Source organism: Heteronotia binoei, chromosome 1 (assembly GCF_032191835.1).
Source record: "Heteronotia binoei isolate CCM8104 ecotype False Entrance Well chromosome 1, APGP_CSIRO_Hbin_v1, whole genome shotgun sequence".
NCBI lineage: Eukaryota > Metazoa > Chordata > Lepidosauria > Squamata > Gekkonidae > Heteronotia > Heteronotia binoei.
The window spans coordinates 241,253,805-241,264,420 of record NC_083223.1 but is presented as its reverse complement, the minus strand read 5'-3'; the positions used below and the strand labels follow the sequence as shown (position 1 = coordinate 241,264,420).

The following is a 10,616-nucleotide window of genomic DNA, read 5'->3' as shown; positions in this document are numbered from 1 at the left end:
GTTGTAAAATATCTACTCCAATATTTGTCTCAGCGTTCTAGAGCAGGTTGCGGCCATTTCTGGCTTCGGAAACCCCTGAAGATTGCCTGTGAAGGTCTGTGTTTGGGCAGAGAGCTGAGTGGGGATGCGATGCTATAGCGTCTGTCCTCTGAAGCGGCAGTATTTTGTATGCTATGTACATGTACAGACGCACAAAATACTGGCACTGAAATTGAATGACTCCCACAAGTCGCACGCTACGCAACAGAACTACCGTCAGAGGGAAACGATGACGTCACTGCCGTCAATTGTGCTGGGGATGACGTCACATCCCCGTCCTTTCTGCACCAAAATAGTTCGGTCCGTCACCATCGGAGCCGTTGGACGGAACGGTTTCCATGGCAACCGCCAAGAACCGTTTTTACGCGCCGCGAGACCATCTCCTCCGATAGGGTGAGCTGGGCGAGGACCGGGGGAAAGAGAGATTGCAGCGCAAAATCCCCCCTCCGATACTCGAATACTTACGGCTTTTGTCGTTGAAATAACGACCCTCTCTTATCCTATCAGAAGACAGAAGCTGAGGTGCGTGTGGGCGTGGCTTGCTGGTGCGAGCCGCTGTAGGGGGGTATAAACAGGTGCCAGGGGGAGCCTAGCATTTGTCCGGAGGGGTCTTTCAGCGGGTGTCCTGAGACTGCTGGTTGCGTCAGGCGGCGGTCTAACTGGAGGTAAGTGAGGGAGGGAAACCATGCCTTCCTTCCCCGCTGAAGGATGCTTCTAGCTTTGCCTTCTTCGCATGGTGAATCTTACAGCTGTCAAGGTATTGCTGGAATTTCACCGTTAAGATTTTTTTCGGAGGGCGGGGGGGTAGTTATATGTAATGCTCCCTCTGAACTGCGGGGTCTTGTAAGCAAAAATTGTACTTCGTGAGCTATCGGCACAAAAGTTGTGAGCAAGCATTTTGGCTACTGCATCAATTAGTTTGCTCTGGGGCCGTCCTTTCTGAGCTAAGACAAAAATGTGTGAGCTGGAGGCTAAAAAGCTGTGAGCTAGCTTACACTCTGCTTCTAGGGAACACTGGTTATGAGGTGGAGAGATATGGGTAGTGCCAGATTAAACTCTGTGGAGGCTCCTAGGCGGTCAAAATCTTGGGGGCCCCCTTGCAAATTTATCTCAGAGTTGGGGTGCCCACCCCACCGCCCATAACCCCCACTGTAGCCTGCAGGGACGTTCTCAAAAGCCCCTTTAACAAAGCTGTGGGGGAGAGGCAAACTTGGTGACAACACCACCAGCAGCCGCATCAGGCAAGCTGGCAAAGAGTGGCTGAGTTGCTGGCTGCACGTGAAGGCTCCGAGGACTGCAGTCGGGGGAAACCGGTGTGGGGGGGAGCTGGCCTAGGGCCCCTAAAGGTGTGGGGGCCCATAGGCCAGTGACTACTTGGCCTAATTGTTAATCTGGCCCTGGATATGGGTTGAGATCAGTGTTCCCGCTAAGCTGAGTTAGCGTTCACAGATTTTTAGCCTCCAGCTCACACATTTTTGTTTTAGCTCAGGAAGGATTACCCCAGAGCACAATAATTTATGTAGTAGCTCACTAATGCCAGTAGCTCACAAAGTAGAATTTTTGCTCACAAGACTCTGCAGCTTAGAGGGAACATTGGTTGGAAGCAATACTCCCTCTAAGCTGTTGCGTCTTGTGATCAAAAATTCTGCTTCGTGAGCTACTGGCCTTAAAGTTGTGAGCTACTGCATAAATTCGCTCTGGGCCATTTTTCCCGAACTAAGACAAAAATATGTGAGCCGGAGGCTTAAAAACTGAGCTAACTCACATTAACTCAGTTTAGAGGGAACACTGGTTGGCAGATACTCTAGATTACTTAGTCTGCTTCAGCCCTTGGAACTGTGCCTAGTTTGTACTGGTATCTGATGCTTCTAAGAAATGTCCCCCCCCCCCCCCCCCCGGTTCTTTGTTGGCTTTACTTTTGTTTTTACACACTTTGCTGTTTAGGCTTTCTGTTTAACTCACTCACTTCCTGAGTGGGCCCTCTTTTATCTCTTCTGACACACACACCCACTTTCAGGTAGTTAATAATTTATTTTTCTGTTGTAATTTTTCTGGTTGTTTCATTTGTATAACTTACATTATATTGGCACTTTAAAGGGCCTGTTTAAACAACAGTTTTCTCCCCACCTGACCTGCCCATCTCTGTGACTCAGAGCACAAAAAGTATGGGGAGGGAGTAGCAATAACTGAAGAAAGGAAAGAAATAGAAAAGGCTGAGGTGAGAACGTTGCTGACACGGATAGTATACAGAGAACTATTACCAAGTAGTTGATATCAAGATTAATCCCTAAAAGCATCAAACACATATTTCTAAGACTTCCTGCCAAGCAGACAAGATGATTAGGGATTTCTCATGGCTTTCTTTATGCTCCTTTATTCAACTTATCTGTGTTTTCTTCCCTATGACTTGCTTCACTTCTCTTCCTCTCCAAATGATAGCTGCCTCTCTAGACTGAACAGTCTGGAATAACTGCCTTAATATCCCTTTGAAATTCCCTTTCCTGTCCTCTTGGTATACCGGGGAGGGGGAACTGTCTTGCTTAAAACAGCCCTCCTTTTTAATGTCCTACTTTTCAAGCACTCTCACTCTTTCTTTTACACACAGAGTGTGCCCTGATCTTTCTGATTCCCAGACCTTTTCCTTAATTACTGCTTTTCCCCATGAAGCTTTACTTGATGCACAACATTACTCTCCAAGGTGCCTTTTTATTATTCTTTAAATAGCATCTTCAGTTCCTCCTCCTACTTGTCTTCCACTTCAAAGCCCTGTATTTCTTTGCCTCTGGCCCCTCAGATGCTGTCCCAGCATCTCCTCTGAAAAGCTATTATCTCCTGCCTGCTCTCTCTTCTTCTGCAGTCTATGCCAGTTCCGGATGCTGCCCATAGTAGCTTTCTCCCACAGCCTGCCTGGTATAAACCCTTCTCTCTTTATTAGGTGTAATAGAGTTTCCTTTACTTTGGGGGAGAGGTTTGGCTTAATTTCTACTTGTGCCATCAGTGCCTTCCTGTCTAGCTTCTTGTCACCTCCAGAATCAAACTTGCCACAAAAAGATCTCAGTACACCTGAACCTGTTTTAGGTACCTTTTCTTATGCTTGCTAGTTGTCTCTTTCCTCAGTTGCCTGTTTGAAGTGCTGTTTGAAAGTATTGTAGTCTTTCAGTTGTTCATGCATCTGGTTTATCCTTGCAGCAATGAACTAGTCAAAGATGTTTCCCAAAGCAATCTTTTTATGCTGCCCTTGAAGCCTTCTTCCTCCACCCTCGCATCTTTACTGCCTAGCTTTCACAGGTGACAAGGTGTCCACTGTATTTCCGCTTGGCATATCACTGACTATCCCTAGTCAGGCTCATTGCAGCAATGCCCTATTATTCCTTTGCTAGCTTCGTTCCCTGTGATCTCCTTATTCTTCTTGGTAATCTTCTCTGTCACTTCTGCTAGGCACAGGGCTCAGTAATAGTGTCTTTCTGAACCATCTTTGTTTCTTATTGGCTTGCCATTGAGCTTAGGTTGTCAGATTCTGTAGTCCTAGCCTCTGCCTCTTTGTGCACTGTTTCAGTTTCTTATTCCATATCCCTGACTGTTATGTCCCCTGCTCCCCATGCAGGACAGTTGTACATGACCAACTGATCTTCCTTTGCAGAACTAGCAGAAATATGATCAAGCACAAAGTTACCAAGAGGTTAGCAGCTTTATTAGCACAGTATAGACATATGTCTCTGAATGTGTGTTTACATATATTTGACAGATTGGCATGCTAAGGGAGAGGGGGGGATATCAAGAAAGCAATATTTAAACTTTTTTCTTTGCAGCTTCTTATTCCTAGCTTTCCTAGCTATGCCATGCTTCCCAATGCCAGGGCACCAATTTGGAGGGCAGTCTCTCTGCTTCAACTGAGAAATGCCTGGCTTGAGCAGGGGAGATCTGGCACATAACCTGTGTGAAGCATGTGAAAGCAGGGGGGCGGGGCTTGCTAGATCAGTGTTTCATTTACTTGTGATAATTTGAGCTGTGGGTGAGAGGAAGGTGACAGCTGGCCTTGGGACTGACTCTCTCCATGGATCACACCTCAGTTAATGTTTCTTTCTCCACCATGGAGATCTCCCATTATTACAGTTGATCTCCAGGTAAACAAGATTAGTTCCCTTGGAGAAGAAAATGACTGGTTTGGAGTGTAAGCTGTGTAGCATTGTATCTTGGTGAGGTCCCTCCCCTCTCCAAACTCTGCTTCTCCCCAGGCTCCACCTCAAAAATCTCTGTATTTCCTAACTCATAGCTGGTGACCCTAGCCCCTTATCCAAACAATCTACCCGTCTTCCTGTTTCAGCTTCTTTGCAAGGGGTATATGGCTACAGAAAGTTGCTGCTAGATTTTATAACTGTGCAGAAAACCCAATGTCCTGCTGGAGGAGAGAGAGAGGGTGTGTGTGTGTGTGTACATGCTTTCAAAATTCCCAATTCTCCACCTGCTATGTTGCTGGTCAGTAGTTCTCTTGCAGCTTCAATGATCCACAGGAGCCGGACTGAGCACACATATTCCAAGGCCAGTTCTTTTTTCCTCCTCTGGGCAGTCATGGACATAAGATTTCCAACTCTAGGTTGAGAAATTTCTTGAGATTTGGAGGTGAACTATGGGAAGGGGGAATTTTGGGAAGGTGAGGGAGCTCAGCAGGAATGTGATGACATGGAGTCTCTCCTCTAAAGCTGGCAGTTTCTCAAGGGAAATGAATCTGTGTAGTCTGGAGGTCAGTGAAATTCTGGTATCTCTCCAGGCCCCACCTGAAGTTTGGCAGCCTTCGGTAGACAGCCTTAAAATAGCCCCGGAGCAAGCTCAGCTAGATTGCCTCTTCAGTGCTGCTGGAGTGAATCAATACAGACTCAGGCCATAGTGATAAAAGGTCTCATTATCATTACTTGTGTCTATGGCATAAGGCTATCTGTGGTGCTTCCAGCACCTGTAGTGGGTCTGCTTCTAGAACAGTAGCCTACTGGGACCCTTCCAGTATGTTCAAGGGCCAAACCAACCCTGTAGCCAGTTCTTTCTCTAGCAAATAGCAATTTGTGGCAGTTACTTATGGTTTAATTGTGGGCATGATCATTGAGCAAGTGCAGCTGATGATGTGGGAACCCAGGGTGCCACCCTTTACAGGACTTCCTCTGTTATAAGGAATTCAGTTATTGTGAGACAGCTGAGTTACTTTTTTGTAGCAAAAACAAGATGCTTATGGCACCATAAACATTTATTGTGGTGACAGAGATTGTGCAATGTGAAGTTTAAAAAGCAACGTTCAGCAACCACTGGAAGAAAGCATTTGCCAGGGTACTCGGCTGCTTGACCTGAAAGTCACTACTCTTCAACAAACGGAGCCTCTGATATAAGATTGTTGAATCAGGATTTATCAGTAGGTCCAACCGTATCAAACAAGATTTAAAAAGAGATGACACTGCTTTTTCCTCAGCTATGACAGTTGCTATATAAGTGACTTTATCACTGTATTCTTGCTATTATAGTTGTTATAAATGGCTACTATGGTATCCTTTTAAGTTTTGCATAGAAATGTCACAAATTGTATTAACAGAACAAAGGGACAGGGAGAGAAACAGTTCTCCCATTTCTTCCTTTCCTGTTCTGCTTGGCAGAAGTCGTTAAATTTCCTCTTTGATAGTATGTTTGGATTTGGAAACTCTATGGTAGAATGGCAGCAGACGTCTAGAGATACTCCCTTGACACATTTTCTTCCACCTCAAGAATCTTTAGACACTGGATCAAAGTGAATACAGTATGGAAAAGTACCAAGTGAAAACAAAAGTGTGACACTTTTAATTCTGATGTACAGGGTTTATTAGGGCGGGGGGAGAAAAGAATGTTGCACAAAGGGGATGTCTGCTGTGGAGGAGGAAATTCCTTCAGAGTAGCAATGCAGCAGGAAAAATTCAAGTCCAGTAGAATGTTAAAGACTACTAGATTTTGAATTTTGTGCTACTACAGACTTGAGATGGCTACCTGCCTGACTCAGCATAGAAAGGAAACACAAATATAATGCTATCTCTGCTGACTCCAAATAGTTGCATAGCTGCATGTCTGTTAGTTCTCTCTCAGGGCTGGACCTAGAATGTTTGGCACCCTAGGCAAGTCTAACTACTTGCGCCCCCACCACCACATTGATAACCCCTCTTCTAGCATTGCGCTGCAGCAGCAGCCTGATCTCATTCTGTCCTATAGCCCATAGGATAGAGTGAAGTCCTATGGAGTTCCCAGGGCACGAAACAGGAAGAAAGCCCCTGCTTTTGGAGTGCAAAAGCAATAAGAAAGTCCCGCCACCTGCACCCCAGGGTGCAAAAGTAGGAAGAAAGCTCCACTGGTCTGGACGGTCCAATTCTGTGCCCCTGAACCAGTGGTGCCCTAGGCGACCACTTAAGTCACCTAGTGGGAGGTCTAGCCCTGCTCTCTCTTTTGGTGTTTTGGTAGTGTGTGTGTGTGCATGCACACATGTATTTCTGTCTGTACCTAGAAGTCAGGGCGTCTTCTGGTGACTGACCCCTACTGGGGGCCTGGGGGATGTTCAGAGAGGTGGTTGAATGAAGCCTGCCCCTGTCCTCCCAACTACTAGTATTTCAAGGAGGTCTCCCATCCAAGTGCTTGCTTAGCTTCCAAGATCTGATGAGATGGGACTTGCCTGGGCTATCCAGGTCAGAGCCTATTAGTTCTCAATTGGTCTTGAAATTCCAGTGACTACCGTACCATAACCCAAATGGACACACCCACACCCTCACAAGGACAGTACTTGATGCCACCTTGCATGCTCTGTAGGAAATGTACATAGATGTTTCTTTGTCCTGGGGTTTTAAAAAGAACTAGCAGAGATTGGGAGCTGTCAGTTTGTAGGAAATGTACATAGTTGTTTCTTTGTCCCGGGGTTTTAAAAAGAACTAGCAGAGATTGGGAGCTGTCAGTTTGATGCACAATTGGTATTTCTTCTTTTTGGGGAAGAACAGCCAACATGACCATGATCAGTTTTGGAAATGAAAGAGAATGGAGTTTTCACCTGCCTGAAAAAAAGAACTTTATTTAAAATATTTTATGGTGCATTTCCACCAGATCAGGGTCCCCAAGATGGTATACATAAAAACATTAAAATATTTGTGCAATTAAAATCAACATTTAAAATTATAAACTAATTCAATAAAATACAAACAAGACCAGGGTCAGGAAGGAGAACAAATGAAGGGTATTTAGAGTGTATAAACAAACCAAAAAAGTCTTCACTAATAAGCGGAAGACACTAATAGAGGGAGACAGAAAGATATCCCTGAAATTCTGTATTACTCATACAGCTGTTTCTGGGGCAATAGTACAGCCATATGCATTTGTGGGAAATTTACTCAGTGAGAATCATTAAGCATGTAAGGAAATTATTACAATGTGCCTTAAACCCCATTGTTGTCATCTCCCTTTCTACATGTAAATATTTTTGTCTAATGATGGAAAATTCACTCCATGCATCTGATGAGCTGGCCTCTAACCACAGAAGCTTATGCTATAATGCATCTTGTTTAAGGTGCAACGAATTCCCTCTTTGTTTATGTAGCTACTGTTATTGTGTCTGTTGGTTTGTATAAAGGGTGAGGTTGAAAGGCAAGTGACTCAGCAGCCTTGAGGAAGTTAGCAGGTCTGGATGGGGTACTGTCAGGAATCTGAGGTGTGCGTGCCTTGTGCTTCCTAGAGGAAAGTTGGGGTATAAATTACATATTCATTTACTTTGAAATATATATACCCTGCTGTTGAGGAGTCCAAAGCTGAACCCTATGGGTCCCCAGTGCTGTTGCATACAAGTTCTTTATTTTATTAAAATATTGTGAGGTTTTATTTAATTTCTGTCAAAACACAGACTTATTCTACTGGCAACACAAAGTCATACAGCAGAAAAATAAGAAAACTAACACATTTTTCAAGTCATGTGTTAGATGGCACAGACCTTAAGTTCAAGAATCAAAGGCCACAGCTAATTCATTAAATTCTCTGTGTTGCTATTGCAAAATAAACATATTGTAGTCTAGGCCTTCACTCCATCAGAATCCAAGCTAGCCTTTTCCCCCAGGTCCTTAGCTCAATTATAGTTTTTTTGGGGAGGTAGCATCAAGTGATGATGACATCCAGTCAGCACAGAATCTTGTCGGCATCCTCTAGGAAGTGACCTCATCACTCCTGATCTCCTCCCTCCCACCTGTGGGCTGCAGATTCTCATGAGAAGCTAATTACCACTTTCCAGCTCTGGCCTTGAAGATGATAAGGACTATGCAGGCTGAGAGATCAATTAGCAACACCTGCAGGATGGAACAGGCCCCTTACCATTCACATTAACCCTTGAGGAAGGGAGTCAGGATTTCTTCACCTCACATAAGCTTACGTACCTAGGCAAAGCAAGTACAGTTCTATTAGGCAAGGCAGATCAAGGTGTTCATAGCAGCATAAGCTGTCTTTGAGATGCAACAGGTCTCTTCTTTGTTTATTCAGGGATTATAATTGTGTCTGTTGGTTTGTGTAAGGGCTAAGGTTGGAAGGCAAGTGAATCAGCAGCCTTGAGGAAGCTAAGCAGGTCTGGGCAGTATCTGGATGGGGTACTGCCAGGAATCTGAGGTGTTCTTGCCTTTGCTTCCTGGAGGAATGCTGGGATATAAATTACCTATGCGTTTATTTTAAAACATGTATACCCTGCACTCCCAGAAGGACTCTCTGTAAGTAGTGTCAACAGAAATATGTAAACATTAATCAAAAGCAGCAAATACAGAGAGCTGAATTTTCCCATTAAAATGACTGAACCAGCATTTTATTTTTAAAATAAAAAAACAATTTTTAAACTCTATCACGATGAAAGCATAAGTCTATAATGACACAAATAAAGGATAATATCACTGGGGAATGACATCCCATTGAATGGAGCAGGAAGAGCAACCACTGCAATTGACAAGGACAGATCAAAAATTTAGGAGCAGATTGGTGCTGACTGTTAACAGTGTGTGTGTGGGGGGGGGGGGTGGAGTCTGAGGTAAGCAGATCCAGTGATGCTATCAGAGCCACTTGGCTCAGCTTGCTCCTGGCAGCCAATGGCCCTCCAGGAACATTTTTGGTAAGCCCCCTAGCACTACACTGAAACTGCTTGCTTGCCTTTAGCCTCATCGCCAGCTCCAGCAGCTAAGGGGTTACACCTCCATGCTGCTTTCTGCTGTCGGGCTTCAAGGACTGCACATGTGTACTCCTTTTTGGCTTAGACTGTGATCTGATTGGGAAGGCGGGGTTTTAAAAGACATATTTTTGCTAGAGATATTTATTTGTTTACTTGATTTATATCCCAACTTTCTCCCCAGTAGGATCCTAAGGCTGAGAATGTTATGACTGGTTCAAGGTCACCCAGCAAGCTTTCATGATTGTATGGGAATTCAAACCATAGCTTTCCCAGATCCTACTCTGACACGTTATCCACTTGGGCTTTCCTTTGAAGGATTCTCTTTTGCCTGGGCCCCTTTTGGGCTCCCAGCATGTCTAAATACTATTCAAATATATATATATATATATATATATATATATATATATATATATATATATTATATTACACTGAGAAAAATTCTGTAGTAAATCTTCATTTATTCTCCATCTCCTAGTCTTTTTCACACTTTTTTGCAGATTTGGGGAGGGGAGAGGCCTCAGCATGGTATAATGCCAACCATTTTTTCCAGGGGGAAAGATAGGGTTGCCAATTCCCAGGTAGGGGCAGGAGATCCTCCGGTTTGGAGGCCCTCCTCCCGCTTCAGGGTCATCAGAAAGCGGGGGGAGGGGAGGGAAATGTCTGCTGGGAACTCTGTCATTCCCTATGGAGATTTATTCCCATAGAAAATCATGGAGAATTGATCCGTGGGTATCTGGGGCTCTGGGGGGGCTGTTTTTTGGGGTAGAGGCACCAAACTTTCAGTATAGCATCTAGTGCCTCTCCCCAAAATACCCTCCAAGTTTCAAAAATATTGGACCAGGGGGTCCAATTCCATGAGCCCCAAAAGAAAGTGCCCCTATCCTTCATTATTTCCTATGGAAGGAAGGAATTGAAAAGGTGTGCCGTCCCTTTAAGTGTGATGGCCAGAACTCCCTTTGGCTCCCTTGTCGCAGCCTTGATCTTGGCTCCACCCCTCATGTCTCCTGGCTCCACCCCCAAAGTCCCCAGATATTTCTTGAATTGGACTTGGCAACCCTAGGGAAAGATGTCTGTAGTTCAGTTATATATTTCTGAGGAATCTCCATGTCCCACTTGGTGGTTGGCAGCCTTGGGGTAACTTGATGCCATCTGACTTACATGACTCAAGTAGGCCTCTGAGGCCATGTAGGCCATGCTGAGGTCTCTCACCTCCCCAAATCGGCATTCTTCAGACCTCATCACAAAATCTCCAGGGATTTCCCAACTTGGAGATAGCAACTCTAGCCAAGCCTGGCCCCAATGAGCTCACTTGAAAACCAAAATAGGGCTGGAAAGGGCCTTCCCCCTTCCTTTACTGACAGAGGCAAGCTTGGAATATTATGGTTGCCTAGCAACA

General features: G+C 44.8%; 1 protein-coding gene across 1 annotated transcript in view; it reads left to right on the top strand.

Moving 5' to 3' along the window:
* Window positions 1-626: 626 nt before the first annotated feature.
* The window catches only part of LOC132579530 (L-threonine 3-dehydrogenase, mitochondrial-like), a 47,156-nt gene continuing 37,166 nt past the window's right edge, over window positions 627-10,616 (top strand). Inside the window, exon 1 of the mRNA XM_060249980.1 lies at window positions 627-704. The gene's annotated coding sequence lies outside the window, so the exon portion shown is untranslated. The remainder of the gene's footprint in view (window positions 705-10,616) is intronic.